This window comes from Triticum aestivum, chromosome 1A, assembly GCF_018294505.1.
Source record: "Triticum aestivum cultivar Chinese Spring chromosome 1A, IWGSC CS RefSeq v2.1, whole genome shotgun sequence".
In the NCBI taxonomy this organism is placed as follows: Eukaryota; Viridiplantae; Streptophyta; class Magnoliopsida; order Poales; family Poaceae; genus Triticum; species Triticum aestivum.
In genome coordinates this window covers 363,074,678-363,100,301 of record NC_057794.1, presented here as the reverse complement: position 1 = coordinate 363,100,301, position 25,624 = coordinate 363,074,678, and the positions used below count along the sequence as shown (strand labels likewise).

Below are 25,624 nucleotides of genomic sequence, written 5' to 3'. Positions count from 1 at the left end.
ATGCCTCCAGCGATTTCGGCCGTCGGGTTATGCATTTAGATTGTTTCTCACCATCAGATCACGTTTCGGCGCCAGTTTACCGTGACTGGGCCGCCTGTCCTGATGGGCAGCTATTCTGGAGACTTTTTTGAAGGCTTGTCGTTGATTGGGCCTCAACGGCCCATTTATCATCTGCAGCTGAGGAGGCGAAGCTAGCGAGGGAACCGGTGGTCGACGGGATCCAGCGGGGCAAAACACTAAACGGCGCCTTAAGCGCCGATGAGACGCGTGCGAGGCAATCGGCGGTCCAGGGGATCCAGCCAAGGCGAGGCGTCTGAGGGGATCCGGCGCTCGAGCGGCTACCTCCAGGTCAGTTCGCTCATCTTCCCTCCCCTTCTCTCTCAGGTCCTGAAGGCGGCAGCGGCAACGAGCCGGCGACGCCTCCGCTGAGGTTGCGGCAATGGAATCCGCGCGAGGTGGTGCTGGGCAGTGCGAGTGTGCGGCATGGGCCACTGGCCTTTGGAACACATATGAACATCCATAGCTCTGGCGGAAACGGCGGCGGTAGCGGATGACGTCTCATCCTGCTCCTAGCCGGCGACGGTGGATCAACGCGTATTCTAATTTAACCTATTCTAATTTAATCCTCCTCTCTTCTTCTTGTAGGGCAACCTGTTCTTCTCGATGGTGCTCCAGCAACTGCATAATTCAGGCTGGAGGTGATGGAGGGCACTGTACAAGAGGACATGTGTATGGGAACAACAATACACCAGGTCCCCCTATATTTCTTTCATTTTCATGTACGATTCCTTTTTCCACAAAACAATTTCTGTGTCCTGACATACTCCCAATCCAATTTGTACATACAGGTAATGTTGTTGGCGATGGTCAATTGATTTGAGCATATTTGGAGACTGGTAGGCGCGCGGCCGTACTGCCCGAGTCACCACCTGAGAGAGGATCCCAGAGGAGATGGGCAGATGCTCCAAAGGATTTTGTACATAGAGCAACTTCCTCTTCATCTAGCTGATCTTTTCTCGAAAACTTGAGCGACTGGACTTATGCACTTGTCCCTTAGAGTCAATGGCCATAGCCTCTTGCGTATTCAGGCCCACTCTTCTTTCACCCAATATGTCTATTTCCAAATATTCACGCCCTTGGTTCTCTCCCATCTGACCTGTGACTAAAACTAAATTAATATGTGCAACTAACAATGAGGCATCTCATGAGAATGGAGTTGAAACAATCGGTGTACTGATGGACATGTTATTTTTTTATTGCATACTTGTTTACTTTGGACCTCCGTCCTGAATAGTAAGATCAACACTAAGATTGATGTACTAATGATATTTAACTTTTTTTGTGTCAGGTTAGTTGATTTTGTACCTCAATCCAAGAGAGAGAGAGAGAGGTCCCCAGCAATTGCTCATTATAATGGTCCAGCTAATAAGCTTACGACGGAAGATTACATGGATAACAATTCTTGATGTTTACAACAATTAGTATTAGTGATAAATAGTATGGTTGGCTGCCTCTTTGTGGTTTCGTCAACAATTCATGATCTTTACATGAATTAGTAGTAGTGATAAGTAGTATGGATGCCATAGGATTATTTTTCATTCTCACATTCAATTATTAGTTATTGCAAGCTTCTTAGATCTATAATTTGGTAAACCTACTAACATCACTTAATTGAAATATTTTTTGTTTTTTCTTGTGCTCGGCTTGCAGGTAAATGTACTTGAAAAGTCTAATCTGCAACCTTTCACTCAAAGCCCTTAAAAATAAAATGACAATAATTCGGTATATACATGTCTTGAATTAAATTTTTGTCTTATATTGCAACTTGTATTATCAATGATTTTTGATGAATTAAATTTCCTTTACTTGAAAATGAGCCACCTTTTCTAACACAGTAAAGCTATGTTTAGAAGTATTCACTAATTAACTTGTGAAGAGATCTGAAACAAGGTTACCCACTATCAGAAATAATGAATGCATCTATACAATAATCAGTTGGGTACCTTCTTTTAGTTTGAGTTTCATAATTTGGACAGTTTTTATTGGATTGTTATTGTTGTTTCATGTATTTGTTACGCACTATTGTCCCACCTTATGTTACTTGACAATATTGCAAAACATATGTTTTAATGGAGCTATCTGAATGACCTTGATTTGATTTTACCTTGTCTAATATTTTTCTGTTGTTAGTACCATTTGGATAGAAATTTCATATGTAATCAGTAAGTTTGCATTTAGTTTTTCTGTTTTTATTTCCTTTGTTTCCTCAAAGGTTGATTTCACACGATAATCCCATTTGCAAGAGAGCTTTTCATCGCCTCCATACATGTGTTTCTCTGTAAGTACTAAACTGGTTTGGAAATTTGGATTTGTGGTCTGGCCTGGATGTCAACATCATTTTCCGTATGATGGTATTATCTGATGATGGGAAAATGAAACATTTTTCCATTACCAGATATGTTGTCTTACTCATTCTCTTTAAGTACTACATCTGGAATGATGTTAATTGGTGATTAGATTACTCCCGGGCTTGCTAGCTTTTGGAGAGAAAATTATAACTGATCAGATTTGGATTTTTTTCTGACCATTTCCATGGGAACGAGGGATTACGTCATTGCTTTACCTGGTACCATTTGTTTGTGGCTACAGCCCATAGCTACAAAAAAAAGCATCTTCCTATTTTCTTAGGTGTCTTGCCTGTTACAAATACTGGCATTCAGTCAATTTGTAGGCTACTTGCATATTTTCTTCTTCTTGTAGTTGTGTTTTGCTTGGAAACGGCCTACTATCACATAATATATTGACATGCCCTCACCAACATAATTTGTTACCTTCGCAACAAATTTGAAAAGATGCAGAGTGTTGTTTGTCAGGTGTGATTGCCAACTTTTTGAGTTTTTTATAATTCAACTCGTGTCTACCTCCCTTGTGTACAGTGTATTACTGTTATCGCTTGTTTGTTGTCTTCTTTTATTATGGACAAACTACTAACATTATTGTATGTTTTTACTGAATGTATATGTCCAGTGTACTACCATTCTTCTTTTATATATAATTATACCATAGAGGTTTTTACAAATATTTATATTATTCTTTTATCAAAATGGATGAGTGTGCGAACATGTTCTATGATTGAACTTACATATGTGCAAAGTACTACTCTGCCATGTTTTGTGGAATCATATGTACAACTGAGATTCCTATCATTTTATTGATAAAATGGACGGGCGCAGCAACGCGCGCCATCAATGATCTAGTATGTCATAACAATGGCTCGTATCATAAAGCTTCTCATGATCAAGTAACAAACTATTCACATGTTAAAGTATAGATCATAAAATTTCTTCAGAACTAACAAACCGTGTTATTAGTCATCAAACAATTGCAATTCATCTTATTTTCAGGAAGAGTCTATGTCAGAGCTTTGACTCAGCAAACTTCACATACTCAAATATCATTTAGTCTTTCACAATTGCTAATACTCACGCGATATTTATGGGTTCAAAGTTTTAATCAGACACAGAAAGATAGGGGCTTATAGATTCGCCTCCCAACCTTTTACCTTAAAAGTAATGTCAACAATAATAGTTCATGATGCGTTACATTCAATTGGATATATATATATATAGTGGCGCTAAAACGAGCGAGCACGCAAAAAGGCTAATCCTACGCTTCGACCGCAGCGCGTGCCGATCAACCAATCAAGCGGGTGGGCTTGCTAATGATCGATGGTAAAATCGCATGCCAGAAAAAGTAACGACATTTAATTGATTACTAGATGTCACGACAGCTTCTCCACCCCACAAACCAACCATCCTATAGTAAAATTTCTTAAAGGTATAGTAATGAAATTGAATGTGTTACCATCAGCCTCTCAAATAAGCCAACCAACCATCCTGTGGTAACAATTCTTGAAAGTATAGTAATGAAATTGAATGGGTTACCATGAGCCTCCCAAATCAGCCAACCGGCTTTTCTTTCTTAGATGTGGTCGTAAAGTAAGTAAGGCACATAGTAATGCTCCAATGAAAACTATTGCCAGAACGTTGCATCTAGTAAATGCTTGCAACATAGTAAAATAGTGTAGTTCTGGTAATAAGAGGCGCTGACGTAGTAATTGCATTATCTTCTTGAAAAAAAGTAATGGCACACCAGTTCTGGAAAACCATTACTATGTATTGAGGTATATCCTAGTGACTGCTCTTAGTATTTGTTTCAGTTAATTATAGTAATGATAAGTATTTTTTCTCGTAAAACAATTATTAGAATGTGTGCATATAACAATAGTAAAAGTTTACATGATTTACTAATACAATATTATTTTACCATAAGAGCACCACAATTTCCTATCAATGAAACAGAGAAACTGAGTGGTAATCCTTTTACTATGTTGTACCATTTCTGTCCAGTTATATACGATCAAACTAGATCATGGTGCATGCAGGTCGGTTTGGTCTCTTAGTCGTCTAAGGATTAGACTTGTCGACCGTTAGGAGTGCTTAGAGGGTGCGGCGCATAGAATAAGGTGATTTGCGCTTAGGCACACTTTAGCAAAGCTATATATATATATAGCTATATATATATATATAATATATATATATATATATCAGGATCTTTCTAACACAATGTGCTTGTCAAAGGATAAAATGTAAAAAGGAAAGGTGAAGATCACAATGACTCTTGCATAAGGTATAAGACAAGAATAAAAGATAGGCCCTTTGCAGAGGGAAGCAGAGGTTGTCATGCACTTTTATAGTTGGATGCACAAAATCTTAATGCGAAACAACGTCACTTTATATTGCCACTTGTGATAGGGACTTTTATTATGCAGTTCGCCGCTTTTATTGATTCCACATCACAAGATCGTATAAAGCTTATTTTCTCCACACTAATAGATCATACATATTTAGAGAGCAATTTTTATTGCATGCACCGATGACAACTAACTTGAAGGATCTTACTCAATCCATATGTAGGTATGGTGGACTCTCATGGCAATACTGGTTTACTGGATGTTTGGAAGTACAAGTAGTATCTCTACTTGGTGCAAAGAATTTGGCTAGCATGAGGGGGAAAGGCAAGCTCAGCATGTTGAATGATCCATGACAATATACTTTATTTCAGATATAAGAAAACACAACCCATTACGTTGTCTTCCTTGTCCAACGTCAACCTTTTAGCATGTCATATTTTAATGAGTTCTCACAATCATAAAATATGTCCAAGATAGTATATTTATATGTGAAATCTCTCTTCCCTAAATATTTTTTTATGAATTGTTCAAGTGACCAATACAATGTTTGCTAACCTTCAATAAATTTACCACCTCTACTTCTTATATGTGAAGTCATTACTCCCCATGGGATAAGCATATATAATTTCAGATTTATGATATTCAAATCATTCAACTATTTACTCATAGGATATAAGTGAAGCACACGAGTAAATGACAAACTACTCCAAAAAGATATAAGTGAAGATCAATGAGTAGTTGAATAATTATTTAGCTATGTGAAGACTCTCCCATTTAATAATTTTAGATCTTGATATTCAAACAGCAATCAAAACAAAATAAAATGACATCTAAGAATAGCAAACATCATTGTGAAGAAGCAAAAACTTAGGATCAACTGATACTAACCGATGGTTGTCGAAGAAGAAAGGTGGGATGCCAACCGGGGCATCCCCAAGCTTAGACGCTTGAGACTTCTTGAAATATTATCTTGGGATGCCTTGGGCATCCCCAAGCTTGAGCATTTGTGTCTCCTTAATTCCTTTCATATCGCGGTTTCCCTAAATCTTAAAAGCTTCATCCACACAAAACTAAACAAGAACTTGTGAGATAGGTTAGTATAAGTCCATGCAAAACCTTATCATTCTCTACTATAGCAAATCACTAAAATTATTATTTAACATTGAATACTAAATGCCTCAAGGTTAGTATAAGTCCTGGTGTTTGAAATTCATCCCCATTTCTTGCATGGGACCTAAGCATGCACCAAGGAAACATATTTGTTTTTTCAACCAGTTTATATGCACTGTAGCGTGTGCATGTAGTTCAAATTTGAATTATGCACATAAAATTCCTGGAAAACCCATTAATGTATAAAAATGTCCAAACCAACCCCGAAAAATTCCAAAATTGAACACAACACTCTTGTTGTTCTATGTTAACACTCGAAATATTTTGAAAGCAATAAGAGGCAACGGATATCGTTTCGTCCCCAAAGGTGGCACCTTCCCTACCGAAACCACCAGGCTTGTGGTGAGAAGCTCTGGTTTGTGAGAAGCTTATACCCAAACCTGCCCCAAATGGGACAAAAAATTTACCACAACATGTTGATGCTGCTCCATGATACCATGCCAAGTTTCATGAATTTTGGACGAGTTTTGGATTTACTAGAATTTAAAAACCAGGTATCTCAACGTTTTGCCGGCAATCAACAGTGCACTAGTGATTGAAATTCATTCCCATTTCTTGGATGGGACCTAAGCATGCACCCAAGGACGCATATTTGATTTTTCAACCAATTTATATGCACTCGAGCATGTGCATGTATTTCAAATTTGAATTATGCACATAAAATGCCTAGAAAACCTAGTTGATGTATAAAAATGTCCAAACGAACCCCAAAAATTCCAAAACTTAACACAAAACTCCTGTTGTTCTATGTTGACACTAGAAATTTTTTGAAAGCAATAAGAGGCAACGGATATCGTTTCATCCCCAAAGGTGGCGCGTTCCCTACAGAAACCACCAGGCTTGTTGTGAGAAGCTCTGGTTTGTGAGAAGCTTATATCCAAACCTGCCCCAAATGGGACAAATTTTTTACTATAGCATGTTGATGCCGCTCCATGATACCATGCCAAGTTTCATGAATTTCCGAAGAGTTTTGGATTTACTAGACTTCAAAAACCAGGTATCTCAATGTTTTGCCGGTAATCAATAGTGCCCTGGTGTTTGAAATTCATTCCCATTTCTTGGATGGGACCTAAGCATGCACCCAAGGACACATATTTGATTTTCGACCAATTTATATGCACTCAAGCATATGCATGTATTTCAGTTTTGAATTATGCACATAAAATGCCTAGAAAACCCAGTTAATGTATAAAAATGTCCAAACGAACCCTGAAAAATTCCAAAACTTAACACAACACTCATGTTGTTCTATGTTGACACTAGAATTTTTTGGAAGCAATAAGAGGCAAAGTATATCGTTTCGTCCCCAAAGGTGGCACGTTCCCTACCGAAACCACTAGGCTTGTTGTGAGAAGCTCTCGTTTGTGAGAAGCTTATACCCAAACCTGCCCCAAATGGGACAAAAATTTTACCACGGCATGTTGATGCCGCTCCATGATACCGTGCCAAGTTTCATGAATTTCACACGAACTTTGGATTTACTAGAATTTGAAAACCAGGTATCTCAACATTTTGCCGGCAATCAATGGTGCCCTGGTGTTTGAAATTCATTCCTATTTCTTGGATGGGACCTAAGCATGCACCCAAGGACACATATTTGATTTTTTTAAAACCAATTTATATGCACTGGAGCATGTTCATATATTTAAAATTTTAATTGTGAACATAAAATGCCTAGAAAACCAAGTTAATGTATAAAAATGTCCAAACGAACCCTGAAAAAATCCAAAACTTAACACACCACTCATGTTGTTCTATGTTGACACTAGAAATTTTTTGAAAGCAATAAGAGGCAACAGATATCGTTTCGTCCCCAAAGGTGTCGTGGTGTTCGAAATTCATACCCATTTCTTGCATGGGAGATAAGCATAAACCCATGGACATAAGCAGATAAAAGGTCTAGCAATTCAAACACCGTCCATTGCCGTTGTGACCCCATTATGTAATTCAAATCAAGATGGAAAATCAAGTAGATCCCACACAGTTTATTATCACCAACCGTGTGAGATGCAGTGCAAAATATCCTGGAGCACCGTCGGTGTATAGTACGCCTATGGCTTACGCGAGAAGGTGCTTCGGCTACATTCCACAGTATTACTGCCTCGTAATCTTGAAAATATCTATCGCCTGGAAGGTTTTCATGTTTGATAGCACACGATTAGTATGCATGGACCATGTGCGATGTATGATACTCCCGCTCTTCTTCAGTCCCTTGATTCAAATTTTCAGTAGCCCCGACATTTTACTCCCGCCTCTGCATCCCTCGCAAAAATATATGCTCGCCCTTGATCCAAATTTTCAGTAGCCCCGCCTTGTTACTCATGCCTAGTAAAATATTCAGTTGTCACAGTATTTCCTCAAACATAACCTTGCCCCCCCCCTCCACACACACACCACACACTCCCCAAAATCTCCGCTCACAAAGACACACACCACCCCCGAAAGCATTGGTAGGTCGCCACCATCGTCGGCGCCTCCATCCTAAACCCCTGCATGTGTGCCGGGGAGCTCGAGGAGCCAATGGACAAAAAGAGATTTATCATGGCCTTTTCACCCGACGCCGGCGAGGTGGCCACCAGGTGTCCCCGTCGTCCTTCGCGGGCTCGATCCGCCGTCGCCGGTCCCCCGATTCGCTCACCGCCGCGCCCCTATGCTGGTTCGAGGACTTCCCTGTCCTCCCTCGGACCCGGCAGCCGACGTGGTCCTACCTCGAGGTCCGGCAGTGGCGGTGGGGGACGTGGGTCGCCGAGATTATAGATCAGGAGACCCACACCCGCCGGTGGCTCGGTAGCTTCCACACGTCCGAGCTCGCGGCCATGGAGTATGGCCGCTGGCAGGTACGCTACCACGGCGCGGTGGCTAGGCTCAATTTCCCCTTTGGCATACGTTCGGTCGACCTCGTTCTGTTGAAGCCAGGGGTGGTGAGCTCGGATATGGCTTGGGAGGACCGTGAGGCGTGTGAGCACCTCGAGGCTGAGGCCGCCGACAAGGCCTACATGCAAGAGCTCCGTCGGCAGCACCCGAAGCTCGTGGAGGCGGAGTGGGCGATCTTTGCTGGCGTGGAGGGCGGTGGTACCTCCATTTGGCATCATGTTTTCTTACTGTTATTTATAATGTGTTTATCCATAATAATGCTTTTTGGAGTAATTCTAATGCCTTTTCTCTCATAATTTGCAAGGAACATGCCAAGAGGGAGAATTTCGGCAGTTGGAAATCTAGACCTAGAAAAGCTACATCAGGCCACCTATTCTGCACAACTCCAAATGAGCTGAAACTTCATGGAGATTTTTTATGGAATATATAAGAAATACTGGAGCCAATAAACACCAGAGGGGGCCACCAGTTGGGCACAATCCACCTGGGCGTGCCAGGCCCCCCAAGCACGCCCTAGTGAGTTGTGGCCTCCTCGGTGCACCTTCGGTGCCCATCTTCTGGTATATAAGTCATTTTGACCTAGAAAAAATAGGGGGAGGACTTTCGGGATGAAGCGCCGCCGCCTCGAGGCGGAACTTGGGAAGGAGCACTTTTGCCCTCCGGCGGAGCAATTCCGCCGTGGGAACTTCCCTCCCGGAGGGGGAAATCATTGTCATCATCATCACCAACAACTCTCCCATCTTGGGGAGGGAAATCTCCATCGACATCTTCAACAAAACCATCTCCTCTCAAACCCTAGTTCATCTCTTGTGTTCAATCTTGTTACCGGAACTATAGATTGGTGCTTGTGGGTGACTAGTAGTGTTGATTACATCTTGTAGTTGATTACTATATGGTTTATTTGGTGGAAGATTATATGTTCAGATCCATTATGCTATTTAATACTCCTCTGGTCATGTGAGTAGTTACTTTTGTTCTTGAGGTCACGGGAGAAATCATGTTGCAAGTAATCATGTGAACTTGATATGTGTTTGATATTTTGATAGTATGTATGTTGTTATTCCCTTAGTGGTGTCATGTGAACGCCGACTACATGACACTTCACCATATTTGGGCCTAAGGGAATGCATTGTGGAGTATCAATTAGATGGTGGGTTGCGAGAGTGATAGAAGCTTAAACCCTTGTTTGTGCGCTATTTTGTAAGGGACCGATTGGATCCAAAAGTTTAATGCTATGGTTAGAATTTATTCTTAATACTTTTCTCGTAGTTGCGGATGCTTGCGGGAGTGTTAATCATAAGTAGGAGGTTTTTTCAAGTAAGAACAACACCTAAGCACCAGTCCACCCACATATCAAACTATCAAAGTAGCGAACACAAATCAAACCAACATGATGAAAGTGACTAGATGAAATTCCCATGTACCCTCAAGAATGCTTTGCTTATCATAAGAGACCGTTTTGGCCTGTCCTTTGCCTCAAAAGGATTGGGCTACCTTGCTTCACCTTTGTTACTATTATCGTTACTTTCTCGTTACAAATTATCTTGCTATCAAACTAGTTACTTACAATTTCAGCACTTGCAGACAATACCTTACCAGAAACTACTTGTCATTTCCTTCTGCTCCTCGTTGGGTTCGACACTCTTACTTATCAAAAAGAGCTACAATTGATCCCCTATACTTGTGGGTCATCAAGGCTGTTTTCTGGCGCCGTTGTCGGGGAGTGAAGCGCCTTTGGTAAGTGGAATTTGGTAAGGAAACATTTATATAGTGTGCTAAAATTTATTCACTTGTTACTATGGAAAACAATCCATTGAGGAGTTTGTTCGGGGTATCTTCACCTTGTCCGGAACCACAATTAGCTACCCCTCAACCTACTGCACCTACTGAAAATATTGAATATGAAATTCCTCCGGGTATGATAGAACAACTGCTAGCTAATCCTTATGCAGGAGATGGAACTGAACATCCTGATATGCACTTGATATATGTGGAACAAATTTATGGATTGTTTAAGCTTGCAGGTTTACCCGGAGATGAGGTTATGAGAAAGGTTTTCCATTTATCTTTGAAGGGAAAAGCATTGTCATGGTATAGGCTATGTGATGATATTGGATCATGGAATTGGAATCGTTTGAAATTGGAGTTCCACCAAAAAATTTATCCTATGCATCTAGTTCATCGTGATCGAAATTATATATATAATTTTTGGCCTCGTGAAGGAGAAAGTATCGCTCTAGCTTGGGGGAGGCTTAAGTCAATGTTATAGTCATGCCCCAATCATGAGCTCTCAAGAGAAATTATTATCCAGAATTTTTATGCTCGGCTTTCTCGTAATGATCAAACCATGCTTGATACTTCTTGTGCTGGTTCATTTATGAAGAAGAATATTGAATTCCGGTGGGATTTTTTTGGAAAGAATTAAACACAACTCTGAAGATTGGGAACTCTACGAAGGTAAAGAGTTAGGTATTAAACTTAAGTATGGTTGTGTTAAATCTTTTATTGATACCGATGCTTGTCAAAAGTTTAGCAGTAAATATGGACTTGACTCTGAGATAGTAGCCTCCTTTTGTGAATCATTTGCTACTCATGTTGAACTCCCTAAGGAGAAGTGGTTCAAATATCACCCACCTATTAAAGGAGAGATTAAAGAACCAGTTCCAGTTAAAGAGGAAACTATCTTTATAATGTTGATCCAGTTGTTCCTTCTGCTTATATTGAGAAACCACCTTTCCCTGTTAGCATTAAGGAACATGCTAAAGTTTCAACTGTGGTTAACAAAAGCTATATTAGAACACCTAAACCTGATGAACAAATTAAGTTGAACCTAGTATTTCTATGGTTAAAGATCTCTTATAAGAAGATATGGATGGGTATGTTATTTACTTCTGTGAAGAAGCTACTAGAATTGCTAAACCTGATAAAAGAGATAAACATAGACCTGTTGTTGGCATGCCTGTTATTTCAGTTAAAATAGGAGATCATGGTTATCATGGTTTATGTGACATGGGTGCTAGTGTGAGTGTTATTCCTTACACTTTATATGAAGAAATCATGAAAGAAATAGCACCTGCTGAGATAGAAGAAATAGTTGTTACTATTAAACTTGCCAATAGAGACACCATATCACCAATTGGGATTGTTAGAGATGTTGAAGTCTTGTGTGGGAAAATTAAATACCATACTAATTTTCTTGTTCTTGGTTCCCCACAAGATAACTTTTGACCCATTATCTTTGGTAGACCTTTCTTGAATACAGTTAATGGTAAGATAGATTGTAAGAAACAAACTGTTGGTGTTAGCTTTGGTAATGAGTCTCGTGAGTTTAATTTTTCCAAGTTTAGTAGAAATCATCATGAAAAAGAATTGCCTAGTAAGGATGAATTAATTGGTCTTGCTTCTATTGCTGTTCCACCTACAGATCCTTTAGAACAATAATTGCTAGACCATGAAAATGATTTACATATGCATGAAAGAAATGAAATAGATAAGGTTTTCTTTGAACAACGTCCTCTGCTTAAACACAATTTTCCTATTGAAACTCTGGGAGGTCCTCCTCCACCTAAAGGTGATCATGTGTTTGAATTAAAACAATTGCCAGACACTTTGAAATATGCTTATCTTGATGAAAAGAAGATGTATCCTGTTATTATTAGTGCTAACCTTTCACAACATGAAGAAGAAAGATTATTGAAAGTTCTAAGCAAGCACCGGGCTGCTATCGGATATACTCTTGATGATTTAAAGGGCATTAGTCCCACTCTATGTCAACACAAAATTAATATGGAACCTGATGCTAAACCTGTTGTTGATCATCAACGTCGATTGAATCCAAAAATGAAGGAAGTGGTAAGAACGGAAATCTTAAAACTTCTGGAAGCAGGTATAATCTATCCTATAGCCGATAGTAGATGGGTAAGTCATGTTCATTGTGTCCCTAAGAAAGGAGGTATTACTGTTGTTCCTAATGATAAAAATGAACTTATTCCACAAAGAACTATTACAGGCTATAGAATGATAATTGATTACAGAAAATTAAACAAAGCAACTAGAAAAGACATTACCCCTTGCCTTTTATTGATCAAATGCTGGAAAGATTATCTAAGCACACACACTTTTGCTTTCTAGATGGATATTCTGGCTTTTCACAAATACCTATCTCTCAACCTGATCAAGAAAAGACTACTTTTACTTGTCCTTTTGGAACTTATGCTTATAGACGTATGCCTTTTGGTTTATGTAATGCACCTGCTACCTTTCAAAGATGTATGACTGCTATATTCTATGACTTTTGTGAAAATATTGTTGAGGTTTTCATGGATGACTTTTCTGTTTATGGGAAGTTTTTTGATGATTGTTTAAGCAATCTTGAGCGAGTTTTGCATAGATGTGAAGAAACAAACTTGTCTTGAATTGGGAGTAGTGCCACTTTATGGTTAATGAAGGTATTGTCTTGGGTCATAAAATTTCTGAAAGAGGTATTGAAGTGGACCAAGCTATGGTTGATGCAATTGAGAAAATGCCATGTCCTAAGGACATCAAAGATATTTGTAGCTTCCTAGGTCATGTTGGTTTCTATAGGAGATTTATCAAAGACTTTTCTAAAATCTCTAGGCCTGTTACTAATGTTTTTCAAAAGGATATTCCTTTTGTTTTTGATGATGATTGTTTAGAAGCCTTTGAAACACTCAAGAAAGCCTTAATATCTGCACCAATTGTTCAACCACCTGATTGGAACTTGCCTTTTGAAATTATGTGTGATGCTAGTGATTATGTTGTTGGTGTTGTAATCTGAGATTGTGTGATGCATATCGTATAATCATACCCACGGATACTTGAGGTGACATTGGAGTATCTAGGTGACATTAGGGTTTTGGTTGATTTGTATCTTAAGGTGTTATTCTAGTACGAACTCTATGATAGATTGAACGGAAAGAATAGCTTCATGTTATTTTACTACGGACTCTTGAATAGATCGATCAGAAAGGATAAGTTTGAGGTGGTTTCGTACCCTACCATAATCTCTTCGTTTGTTCTCCGCTATTAATGAATTTGGAGTGACTCTTTGTTGCATATTGAGGGATAGTTTTATGATCCAATTATGTTATTATTGTTGAGAGAACTTGCACTAGTGAAAGTATGAACCCTAGGCCTTGTTTCCTAGCATTGCAATACCATTTGTGCTCACTTTTATCATTAGTTACCTTGCTGTTTTTATATTTTCAGATTACAAAAACATATATCTACCATCCATATTGCACTTGTATCACCATCTCTTCGCCGAACTAGTGCACCTATACAATTTACCATTGTATTGGGTGTGTTGGGGACACAAGAGACTCTGTTATTTGGTTGCAGGGTTGTTTGAGAGAGACCATCTTCATCCTATGCCTCCTACGGATTGATAAACCTTAGGTCATCCACTTGAGGGAAATTTGCTACTGTCCTACAAACCTCTGCACTTGGAGGCCCAACAACGTCTACAAGAAGAAGGTGATGTTGCCTTTTCTGGCGCCATTGCCTGATACGTCTCCAATGTATCTATAATTTTTTATTGCTCCATGCTATATTATCCACTGTTTTGGACATTATTGGGCTTTATTATCCACTTCTATATTATTTTTGGGACTAACCTATTAACCGGAGGCCTAACCCAAAATTGCTATTTTTTGCCTGTTTTAGGGTTTCGAAGAAAAGGAATATCAAACGGAGTCCAAACGGAATGAAACCTTCGGGAACATGATTTTCTCAACGAACAAGACCCAGGAGACTTGGACCCTACATTAAGACACAAAGGAGGAGGCCACGAGGTAGGGGCGCGCCTACCCCCCCAACCCCCCCCCCCACCCCAAGCGCGCCCTCCACCCTCGTGGGTCCCTCGTTGCTCCACCGACATACTCCTTCCTCCTATATATACCTACGTACCCCCAAACAATCAGATAGGGAGTCAAAAACCTAATTCCACTGCCGCAACTTTCTGTATCCACGAGATCCCATCTTGGGGCCTGTTCCGGAGCTCCGCCGGAGGGGGCATCGATCATGGAGGGCTTCTACATCAACACCATAGCCCCTCCGATGAAGTGTGAGTAGTTTACCTCAGACCTACGGGTCCATAGTTATTAGTTAGATGGCTTCTTCTCTCTTTTTGGATCTCAATACAATGTTCTCCTCCTCTCTTGTGGAGAAGTATTTGATGTAATCTTCTTTTTGCGGTGTGTTTGTTGAGACCGATGAATTGTGGGTTTATGATCAAGTCTATCTATGAACAATATTTGAATCATTTCTGAATTCTTTTATGTATGATTGGTTATCTTTGCAAGTCTCTTCGAATTATCAGTTTGGTTTGGCCTACTAGATTGATCTTTCTTGCAATGGGAGAAGTGCTTAGCTTTGGGTTCAATCTTGCGGTGTCCTTTCCCAGTGACAGTAGGGGCAGCAAGGCATGTATTGTCTTGTTGCCATCGAGGATAACAAGATGGGGTTTTCATCATATTGCATCAGTTTATCCCTCTACATCATGTCATCTTGCTTAAGGCGTTACTCTGTTTTTAACTTAATACTCTAGATGCATGCTGGATAGCGGTCGATGAGTGGAGTAATAGTAGTAGATGCAGGCAGGAGTCGGTTTACTTGTCTCAGACGTGATGCTTATATACATGATCATGCCTAGATATTCTCATAACTATGCTCAGTTATGTCAATTGCTCAACAGTAATTTGTTCACCCACCGTAGAATACTTATGCTCTCAAGAGAAGCCACTAGTGAAACCTATGGCCCCCGGGTCTATCTTTATCATATTAATCTCCTACTACTTAGTTATTTCCTTTGCTCTTTACTTTGCCTTTATTTTACTTTGCATCTTTATCACAAAAATACCAAAAATATTATCTTATCATATCTATCAGATCTCACTCTCGTAAGTGGTCGTGTAGGGATTGACAACCCCTATTCGCGTTGGTTGCGAGGATTTATTTGTTTTGTACAGGTACGAGGGACTCGCGCGTAGCCTCCTACTGGATTAATACCTTGGTTCTCAAAAACTAAGGGAAATACTTACGCTACTTTGTTGCATCATCCCTTCCTCTTCGGGGAAAACCAACGCAGTGCTCAAGAGGTGGCAAGAAGGATTTCTGGCGCCGTTGCCGGGGAGGTCTACGCAAAAGTCAACATACCAAGTACCCATCACATATCCTTATCTCCCGCATTACATTATTTGCCATTTGCCTCTCGTTTTCCTCTCCCCCACTTCACCCTTGCCGTTTTATTCGCCCTCTCTCTCTCTCTACCCTCCATCTCTTTCTCTATTTGCCTCTTTTTGCCCGCTTGCTTTTTGTTTGCTTGTGTGTTAGTTTGCTTGCTTGTCATTATGGCTAGTCCTTTACCTTCTGCTTCTATGTCTAAAATTGGGGAAATTATTGTCGATATGGACAATAATAATATCATGAAAAATTCTGATGCTCCTGCTAAAGAACCACCCATCTTACATACAAAAAAATCCGTGTTAGTAGTGGTAATATTATTGGAAAAGGAGTTATTCAAGATTTCTTTACTTGTGCCGGTGCTTTACCTTCTATGGGTAGCTCTATCCTTCATAGAACTAGTAGTCTTGCGGACGCTATTGTCATCCTTGTAGTTGAACTTGAAAGACAATTCATGCACATGCATCCTTGCATACAAAGGATTTTCCTGGAATTTTCTAATATTGAGCATTCTTCTGTTAAGCGTGCCGCTACCATCTTTTTGGCTCATGAGTTTAGATTCATAATAAAAGAGGCCAAATAAATCTTTGCACATTATAGGGTGGACGCTTGCCATCCTCCCATAGAGGCTATCCTCTTTGATCAAGAAGAAATAATGTGTTTTCAATCTCTAGACTATGTTGCTTTCAATGAAAATCTTAGAAAATGGGTTCCTACCAATGTTTTAATTGATAGAATTTCTGAACTTAATGATGATTTGGCTATTCGAAATAATGAACTAGGATATTCTCTTGAATATAGGCTCACAAAGTTCTGTCAAAAGAATGCTTATAATGATGAATTGGTTGTGCAATATGAAGGACCAAAGGAGGAACCTATACCTCCCAAGGTTGATCTTGGAGACTTTTGTCCCATTAAATTTAGCCCTTTTGATTACTTTTGCTTGCTTCAAAGAAAACTTGCTGCCAAATATAGAGAATATGAAATGAGTTTTAATAATCTATCTTACTATTATGGCAATACCTAGATCTATCCTTGCTTGTTATGCCTAGCTAGGGGCGTTAAACGATAGCGCTTGTTGGGAGGCAACCCAATTTTATTTTTATTCCTTGATTTTTGATCCTGTTTAGTAATAAATAATTTATCTAGACTCTTTTTAGGTTGTGTTTTTTGTGTTTAATTAGTGTTTGTGCCAAGTAGAACCATTGGGAAGACTTGGGGAAAGTCTTGTTACACTTCCTGTAAAAAAACAGAAACTTTAGCGCTCACGAGAACTACTGACATTTTTATTTGGAATGTGCTATTCAGTTAATTGTTTTTGAAGATGATTAATAGACAAATTCCTCACGTCCAGAAATTTATTTTAGAATTTTTGGGGTTCCAGATCTTGCTCTAGCTACAGATTACTACATACTGTTCTGTTTTTGACAGATTCTGTTTTTCGTGTGTTGTTTGCTTATTTTGATGAATCTATGGCTAGTAAAATAGTTTATAAACCATAGAGAAGTTGGAATACATTAGGTATAACACCAATGTAAATAAAGAATTAGTTCATTACAGTACCTTGAAGTGGTCTTTTGTTTTCTTTCGCTAACGGAGCTCACGAGATTTTCTACTTTGAGTTTTGTGTTGTGAAGTTTTCAAGTTTGGGGTAAAGATTTGATGGATTATGGAACAAGGAGTGGCAAGAGCCTAAGCTTGGGTATGCCCATGGCACCCCCAAGATAACATAAGGACACCTAAAATCCAAAGCTTGGGGATGCCCCGGAAGGCATCCCCTCTTTCGTCTACTTCTATCGGTAACTTTACTTGGAGCTATATTTTTATTCGCCACATGATATGTGTTTTTCTTGGAGCGTCTTGTATGATTTGAGTCTTTACTTTTTAGTTTACCACAATCATCCTTGCTGTACACACCTTTTGAGAGAGCCATACATTATTTGGAATTTTCTAGAATACTCTATGTGCTTCGCTTATATCTTTTGAGTTATATAGTTTTGCTCTAGTACTTCACTTATATCTTTTAGAGCACGGTGGTGGATTTGTTTTATAGAAACTATTGATCTCTCATGCTTCACTTAGATTATTCTGAGAGTCCTAAGTAGCATGGTAATTTTCTTAAAATCCTAATATGCTAGGTATTCAAGATTAGTAAAGTTTTCTTATGAGTGTTTTGAATACTAAGAGAAGTTTGATGCTTGATGATTGTTTTGAGATATGGAAGTAATAATATCAAAGTCGTGCTAGTTGAGTAGTTGTGAAATTTAGAAATGCTTGTGTTGAAGTTTGCAAGTCCCATAGCATGCACGTATGGTAAACATTATGTAACAAATTTGAAACATGAGGTGTTATTTGATTGTCCTCCTTATGAGTGGCGGTCGGGGACGAGCGATGGTCTTTTCCTACCAATCTATCCCCCTAGGAGCATGCGAGTAGTGCCGAGGTTTTTGATGACTTGTAGATTTTTGCAATAAGTATGTGAGTTCTTTATGACTAATGTTGAGTCCATGGATTATACGCACTCTCACCCTTCCATCCTTGCTAGCCTCTTCGGTACCGTGCATTGCCCTTTCTCACATTGAGAGTTGGCGCAAACTTCGCCGGTGCATCCAAACCCCGTGATATGATACGCTCTTTCACACATAAACCTCCTTATATCTTCCTCAAAACAGTCACCATACACTACAAAAAATACACTTCCGTGATGATATGTGTTTGTCACAGTAGGTCGCATTTTCTGTCATGCATGTACATCCATGACGATTTTATGACAGAATCAAGATAGTCATACCTGTGCTGTCGTAGAAGTGTTCCATGACATTACCAAAAATATCATCACGGAAGTGTCCACTTCCATGATGATAAATCCCGTGTCACATAAGTGCTTTCGTCAAGGGTGACCGACACGTGGCATCCACTGTAACGGAATGCCGTTAAGCTATCGGGTCGGGTTTTGGATCCGATAACCTGTTAACAGCCCCGACTAATGGGGATTTTCCATGTGTAAAATCATCATTGGCTGGAGGAAACACGTGTCGGCTCATCGTTGGGACAGATGTCATCCACTCATTGGACAGAAGGCGCCTATGATACGTCGACACGTGGCACACCCCAACAGAGGCCCATTCCTGTGAAAAGGCCGGCCCGTTTGACTTGGTAAAAAGGTGGCGGGCTGGCCCATGTAAAGCTTGTTAACCGCATGTTCACATATAGCCCATTTACAGCCCACTAACCCAAGGCCCGTTACACCCTATCCGAATTAGGCCCAGTAGCGTCATCTGGGCCACCCAATATGATTCCAGCCCGTTTTCACTTCTGGCCCATGTATGGACCATGACGTCTTTAGGCCCATATGAGGCCCTATGTAACTCTTGGCCTATTAATGGCCAGTGGTGAAATTGGCCCGTAATGAACATTGTATCACTTTACACCCATTAACGGCCCGTGGTGAAACTGGCCTGTAATGAACAGTGTATCACTTTATACCCATTAACGGATCGTTATTCCGTTGGGCCGTTTCCAGCCCATGTTATCTTTCGGCCTTCTCAGTGCCCATTTATTCTTGGGCTCATTTCCAGCATTCGTTTACTTACGGCCCGTTACTGTCATTTTCTGCTTGTGGGCCAAATTCAGCCCATGGTTACAGTCGCCCGTTTGTGGTCCGTTAATACGTTGGGCCATTTTCATAGCGTCATCAAATATGGCCTATTAACGATGGCCCATTATGGTCAGCCCATGAAAGGATCGAGAAGAGGTGTCTAGAGGGGGGTGATTAGACACTAAGTGCCAAAAGTTGTAGTTTTTAATATTCTTAAGTTTAAGTGGAGTTTAAGCACAAGTTTAACAATCACAATACATATCAAGCAAGCATGCAATGAGTATATGAGCAGCGGAAAGTAAAGCATGCAACTTGCAAGAATGAAAAGAGAAGGGTTTGGAGTATTCAAACGCAATTGGAGACATGGATGTTTTTGTCGTGGTTCCGATAGGTGGTGCTATTGTACATCCACGTTGATGGAGGCTTCAACCCACGGAGGGTAACGGTTGCACGAGTCCACGGAGGGCTCCACCCACGAAGGGTCCACGAAGAAGCAACCTTGTCTATTCCATCACGACCGTCGCCCACGAAGGACTTGCTTCACTAGCGGTAGATCTTCACGAAGTAGGCGATCTCCTTGCCCTTACAAACTCCTTGGTTCAACTCCACAATCTTGTTGGAGGCTCCCAAGTGACACCTAGCCAATCTAGGAGACACCACTCTCCAAGAAGTAACAAATGGTGTGTTGATGATGAACTCCTTGCTCTTGTGCTTCAAATGATAGTCTCCCCAACACTCAACTCTCTCTCACAGGATTTGGATTTGGTGGAAAGAAGATTTGAATGGAAACTAACTTGGGGAAGGCTAGAGATCAAGATTCATATGGTTGGAATGGAATATCTTGACCTCAACACAAGTGTAGGTGGTTCTCTCTCAGAAAATGTGTATTGGAAGTGTAGGTATGTTCTGATGGCTCTCTCCACGAATGAAGAGTGGGTGGAGGGGTATATATAGCCTCCACACAGAATCTAACCGTTACACACAATTTGCCAAACTCGGTGGGACCGAATGATTAAACTCGGTCGGACTGATTCAGCAAACCTAGTGACCGTTAGGATTTTTGGTGGGACTGAGATGCAACTCGGTAGGACCGATATGGTTAGGGTTAGGGCATAATGTAATCTCGGTGTGACCTATTACACAAACTCAGTGGGACCGATTTTGGTAATAAGCTAACCAGAGAGTTGGTCAGGAAAACTCGGTGGGACCGATTACACAAACTCGGTGGGACCGATTTTGGTAATAAGCTAACCAGAGGGTTTGCATTGTAATCTCGGTAGTACCGATTGCTCAAACTCGGTGAGACCGATTTTGGTAATGGACATACACAAAGAGATTACAATCCCATCTCGGTGAGACCGAGATCCCTATCGGTGAAACCGATTTGCTAGGGTTTGCGGCAGTGGCTATGACATCTGAAACTCAGTGGCGCCGGATAGATAGAATCGGTGGGGCCGAGTTTGACTTTTGGTTTAGGTCATATGTGGATGTGGGAAGGTAGTTGAGGGTTTTGGAGCATAGCACTAAGCACTTTGAGCAAGCAAGCCATTAAGCAACACCTCATCCCCTCTTGATAGTATTGGCTTTTCCTATAGACTCAATGTGATCTTGGATCACTAAAATAGAAAATGTAGAGTCTTGATCTTGAAGCTTGAGCCAATCCTTTGTCCTTAGCATCTTGAAGGGGCTCCACATCCTCTAGTCCATGCCACTCCATTGTTGAACTTATCTGAAACATACTAGGTAAAAGTGTTAGTCCAACAAGAGATATGTTGACATTAATTACCAAAACCACCCAGGGAGCACTTGTGCTTTCAATCTCCCCCTTTTTGGTAATTGATGACAACATACATCAAAGCTTTAGATAAAGATATAGAGAATAGCAAGTAAAGCTTTGGAAAGACATGTAACATGCATAGGCTCCCCCTACATGTATGCAATCATGTGAATATTGAATATAGGAGCATGTGAATGCGTAAACATGACAGAGTAAGCAATGTGTTAAATGTATCTTGGCTATATGCATCAGAGCAAATGATGTGAATGTGAGAAATGTACCTTCATGCTCATGAGTCCTTCTTGCAAACAGTATGTACATCAGCAAGAACTTCTCATTCACATGACTGTGATGCATATACTTACCTTGTGGTCTTGAGTTGGCTTAGGATGGGATGAACCTGCACAAACAAGGTTAAATAACACAGATACACCTATTGACCAGAGCAAGCAAGAGAAACCACAAGAGAACCAAGACTGGGATGACACGTAGAGTGAGTACTAAGTACCACATTGGATATAGACATGTTCCCAAAGGTAAAGATATGCAATAAAATCAGAGATTTCCTTCCCTTAGATGTCTTGCTCCCCTTGAATCTGCATGGGATATTGGGAGAAGATAGGGAACAAAAAATCAGAGCAACAAAAAAGGAAACAACAGAGCTTGAGCTAAAGCAAGCAACCAAATATGTATTTCCCCTCTTAAAGACATGTGACATCTCTCCTCTTGAACACCAAGCATCTGGGGTCTTTGATGATTTTACTTTCTCCTAGTTGAGAAACTCTCTCCCCCTGAGTATTCTCTCTTTCTCCCCCTATAGGAAGGATTAAGCTTTGATGTGATCTCTCTCTCCCCCTTTGACATCAATTTCCAAGAAGGGCTCTTCTGGACATGTGATACAAATGGGTTGGTCCTCGAGTCACAGAGCAAAGCAGCATGTCTAATATGATGCTGGTAGAGGACAAGAATCATTGAGTGGAGCTGGAGCAAACAGAAATCAGGAATAAGTGGCAAGTTGGTTTTCCTGTGATGGAATCGGTGACTCCGAATTGTGTGCTTCGGTTGCACCCAAAGATTTCGGTTGGGCCGAAGAGAACAAACCGGTGTGACCGAGTTCATCAGAGTGAAACCACTTGTCACCTCAGCTCACTAGACAAGTAAGATCTCACAAGGATATGCAAGGAATTTACTGAAAGATTTGCAATGAATTGGATGCAGAAAATGCAGAACAAAAAGGAAAGAAAAGAAACTAAAAGTTCTAGATGAAGTGAAAGGGGAAACAAATATGCAAATGCAAAAGCACGGAGAAACACTAGAGAACTTCATCTAGAAATGGTCGGTGACAAAGTCACCTATGTTAGAGTATATTGACTTAGGATTCAAGTGAGAGCACTTGATCATAGGTCATACTCATCGTTTAAGCTCAAAATGGGGTTACCATTTTTCGTTTAAGCATCTTGATGTATTCACATCTTGTCGAGTTGCTTTGGCTCATGACTTGGAGTAAAGCTTCTCTAAGATGGAATAACATACCTTGGGTGGTGGTGTTGATCTTGCTCATGTAGTTGAACTTGTGTGGGTTGCTCAAGGTTGATGTAGTTCATCAAGAGTAGGGAGCACCACTTGGAGTTTGAGTTCATCTACCTACATGGGTTAGCTTTGCAAGGAAGAGCACTTGTGTATCCAAAATGACAATCATGAGACTCAACATAGAATTTGCCAAAGGATATGTTTGAATGGTTTCGTGCTTCCTTGTCTTCAACCACCATTGTGTAGAGACTTGGTGATGTAGAAATTGCTCAAGATGTGAGTGTGTGGCAATCTCATAGGTTTAGATTCATCCAAGTACCTACACGGGTTAGATACCATGCAAGGTACAAATATATCCAAGACATATGAATAGCATCATAAGAGAAATATCGAGGATTAGTCATAGGCTCATGCCCCGCATGTATCAAATGGAGTTCCTACTCCAAGTTTGAAGCATCAATGATGTTCAATTCACCTCTCAACCTGCAAAACACTTTCTCATCAAGTGGTTTAGTGAATATATCCGCCAATTGCTTATCGGTGCGAACATGCTTAAGGTTAATGTCCCCTTTTGCAACATGATCTCGAATGAAATGATGACGAACTTCAATATGCTTAGTTCGAGAATGTTGCACGGCATTGCGAGCAATCTTAATAGCACTTTCATTGTCACATAGCAATGGAACATGTTTCACATATATCCCATAATCTTTAAGAGTTTGGGTCATCCAAAGTAATTGAGCACAACATGAACCAGCGGCAATGTATTCCGCTTCGGCGGTGGATAAGGATACCGAGTTTTGTTTCTTGGAAGACCAAGACACAAGAGATCTACCAAGGAATTGACAAGTACCCGAAGTGGATTTTCTATCAACCTTGTCTCCGGCATAGTCCGAATCGGAGTAGCCAACAAGATCAAAAGAGGACCTCTTGGGATACCAAATGCCAAAATTTGGTGTATGGATTGGGTATCTCACTATCCTTTTCACAGCCTTAAGATGAAATTCTTTAGGAGCAGCTTGATATCGTGCACACATGCACACACTTAGCATAATATCGGGACGAGAGGCACATAGATATAACAATGAACCAATCATAGAGCGATAAATCTTTTGATCAACCGGTTCACCATCTTTGGTCAAATCAAGATGTCCACTACTAGGAATGGGTGTAGTCATACCTTTGCATTCTTGCATATTGAACTTCTTGAATAAGTCCTTGGTGTACTTCGTTTGAGAGACAAAGGTACCTTCCTTAGTTTGCTTGATTTGCAAACCGAGAAAGAATTTGAGTTCACTCATCATAGACATCTCAAACTTCTCTGACATTAGCTTTCCAAACTTCTCACTAAAATGAGGGTTAGTTGAACCAAATATGATATCATCAACATAAATTTGGCACACAAATAGTTCTCCATTAACCATTTTAGTAAAAAGAGTAGAATCAATTTTACCAATTTCAAAGCCTTTTTCAATAAGGAACTTGGTCAAGCATTTATACCATGCTCTAGGAGCTTGTTTAAGACCATAAAGGGCTTTGTGAAGTTTGTAAACATGATTAGGTTTCTTAGGATTGACGAAGCCGGGAGGTTTCTTAACATAAACTTCTTCCTCAATTTTGCCATTTAGAAAAGCACTTTTAATGTCCATTTGGTACAAGGTGATATCGTGGTGATTAGCATAAGCAAGTAAGATGCGAATGGACTCAAGTCTAGCAACGGGAGCATATGTCTCACCATAGTCCATACCTTCAACTTGTGTGTAGCCTTGGGCAACGAGACGTGCTTTGTTGCGAACCACTTGTCCATCTTCATCTTGCTTGTTGCGAAACATCCATTTGGTACCAATGATGTTGTGGTTGTTGTCGGGCTTCTCGACCAATGTCCACACTTGATTTCTCTCAAAGTTGTGTAGCTCTTCATGCATAGCGTTTATCTAGTCCGTATCCTCCAATGGTTCTTCAACCTTCATAGGTTCAATGATAGAGATGAATGAGTAATGTTCACAAAAGTTAGCTAAACGAGTTTTAGAGCGAGTGATTCTCCCGGTTTGGATATCATTGTAGATTTGCTCGACGGGATGATCCTTAGCAATTCTTGCTCGAACTCGTGAAAGCTTTTGCTTGGGTCGGGGTGGAACATCCTCTTCATCTTGTGCTTCTTCTTGGCCTTCTTCATTGTTGACGTTGTCGTTCTCTTGTCGTGGTGGAGAAGGAGGTTGTTGATGTTCATCTTGGTGCGCTTCCTCGTTTTCTTCATCTTGGCATGTCCCACGTGTGGATGCTTCCGTATCAACTCTTGGTTCACCTTGTCGTGAGGTAGAAGCTTCCACTTGGACGGACGAGGTACTCTCCTTCACTTCCATTGGACGAATCTTGCCAATGGACAAGTCTTGAATTGCTTCCGAAGGGTCTTTGTCTCCTACATCAATTGGCAATTGCTCTACTTGCGAGCCGTTAGATTCATCAAACTTCACATCTACCGTCTCTTCAACCTTTCGGGTGAAATTGTTGTAGACACGGTAAGTGTGAGAGTTTGAGCCATAACCAAGTAGGAAACCTTCATGAGATTTAGGAGCAAATTTAGAACGACGATGCTTATCAAGAACATAGCACTTTGAGCCGAATACTCGAAAGTATCCAACTTGGGGTTTGTTACCGGTGAGGAGCTCGTATGCCGTCTTGCCGAGTAGCTTGTGAAGATACAAGCGATTTGTTGCAT

The 25,624-nt window shown here is 40.4% G+C and overlaps 1 long non-coding RNA gene across 1 annotated transcript; it reads left to right on the top strand.

The window, feature by feature from the left end:
• The first annotated feature begins 210 nt into the window (after positions 1–210).
• LOC123129467 (uncharacterized) lies at positions 211–1,340 on the top strand. Its single transcript, XR_006463674.1, has 3 exons — positions 211–348; positions 646–752; positions 849–1,340. It is a non-coding gene; the product is annotated as an uncharacterized lncRNA (long non-coding RNA).
• The last annotated feature ends 24,284 nt before the right edge of the window (positions 1,341–25,624 follow it).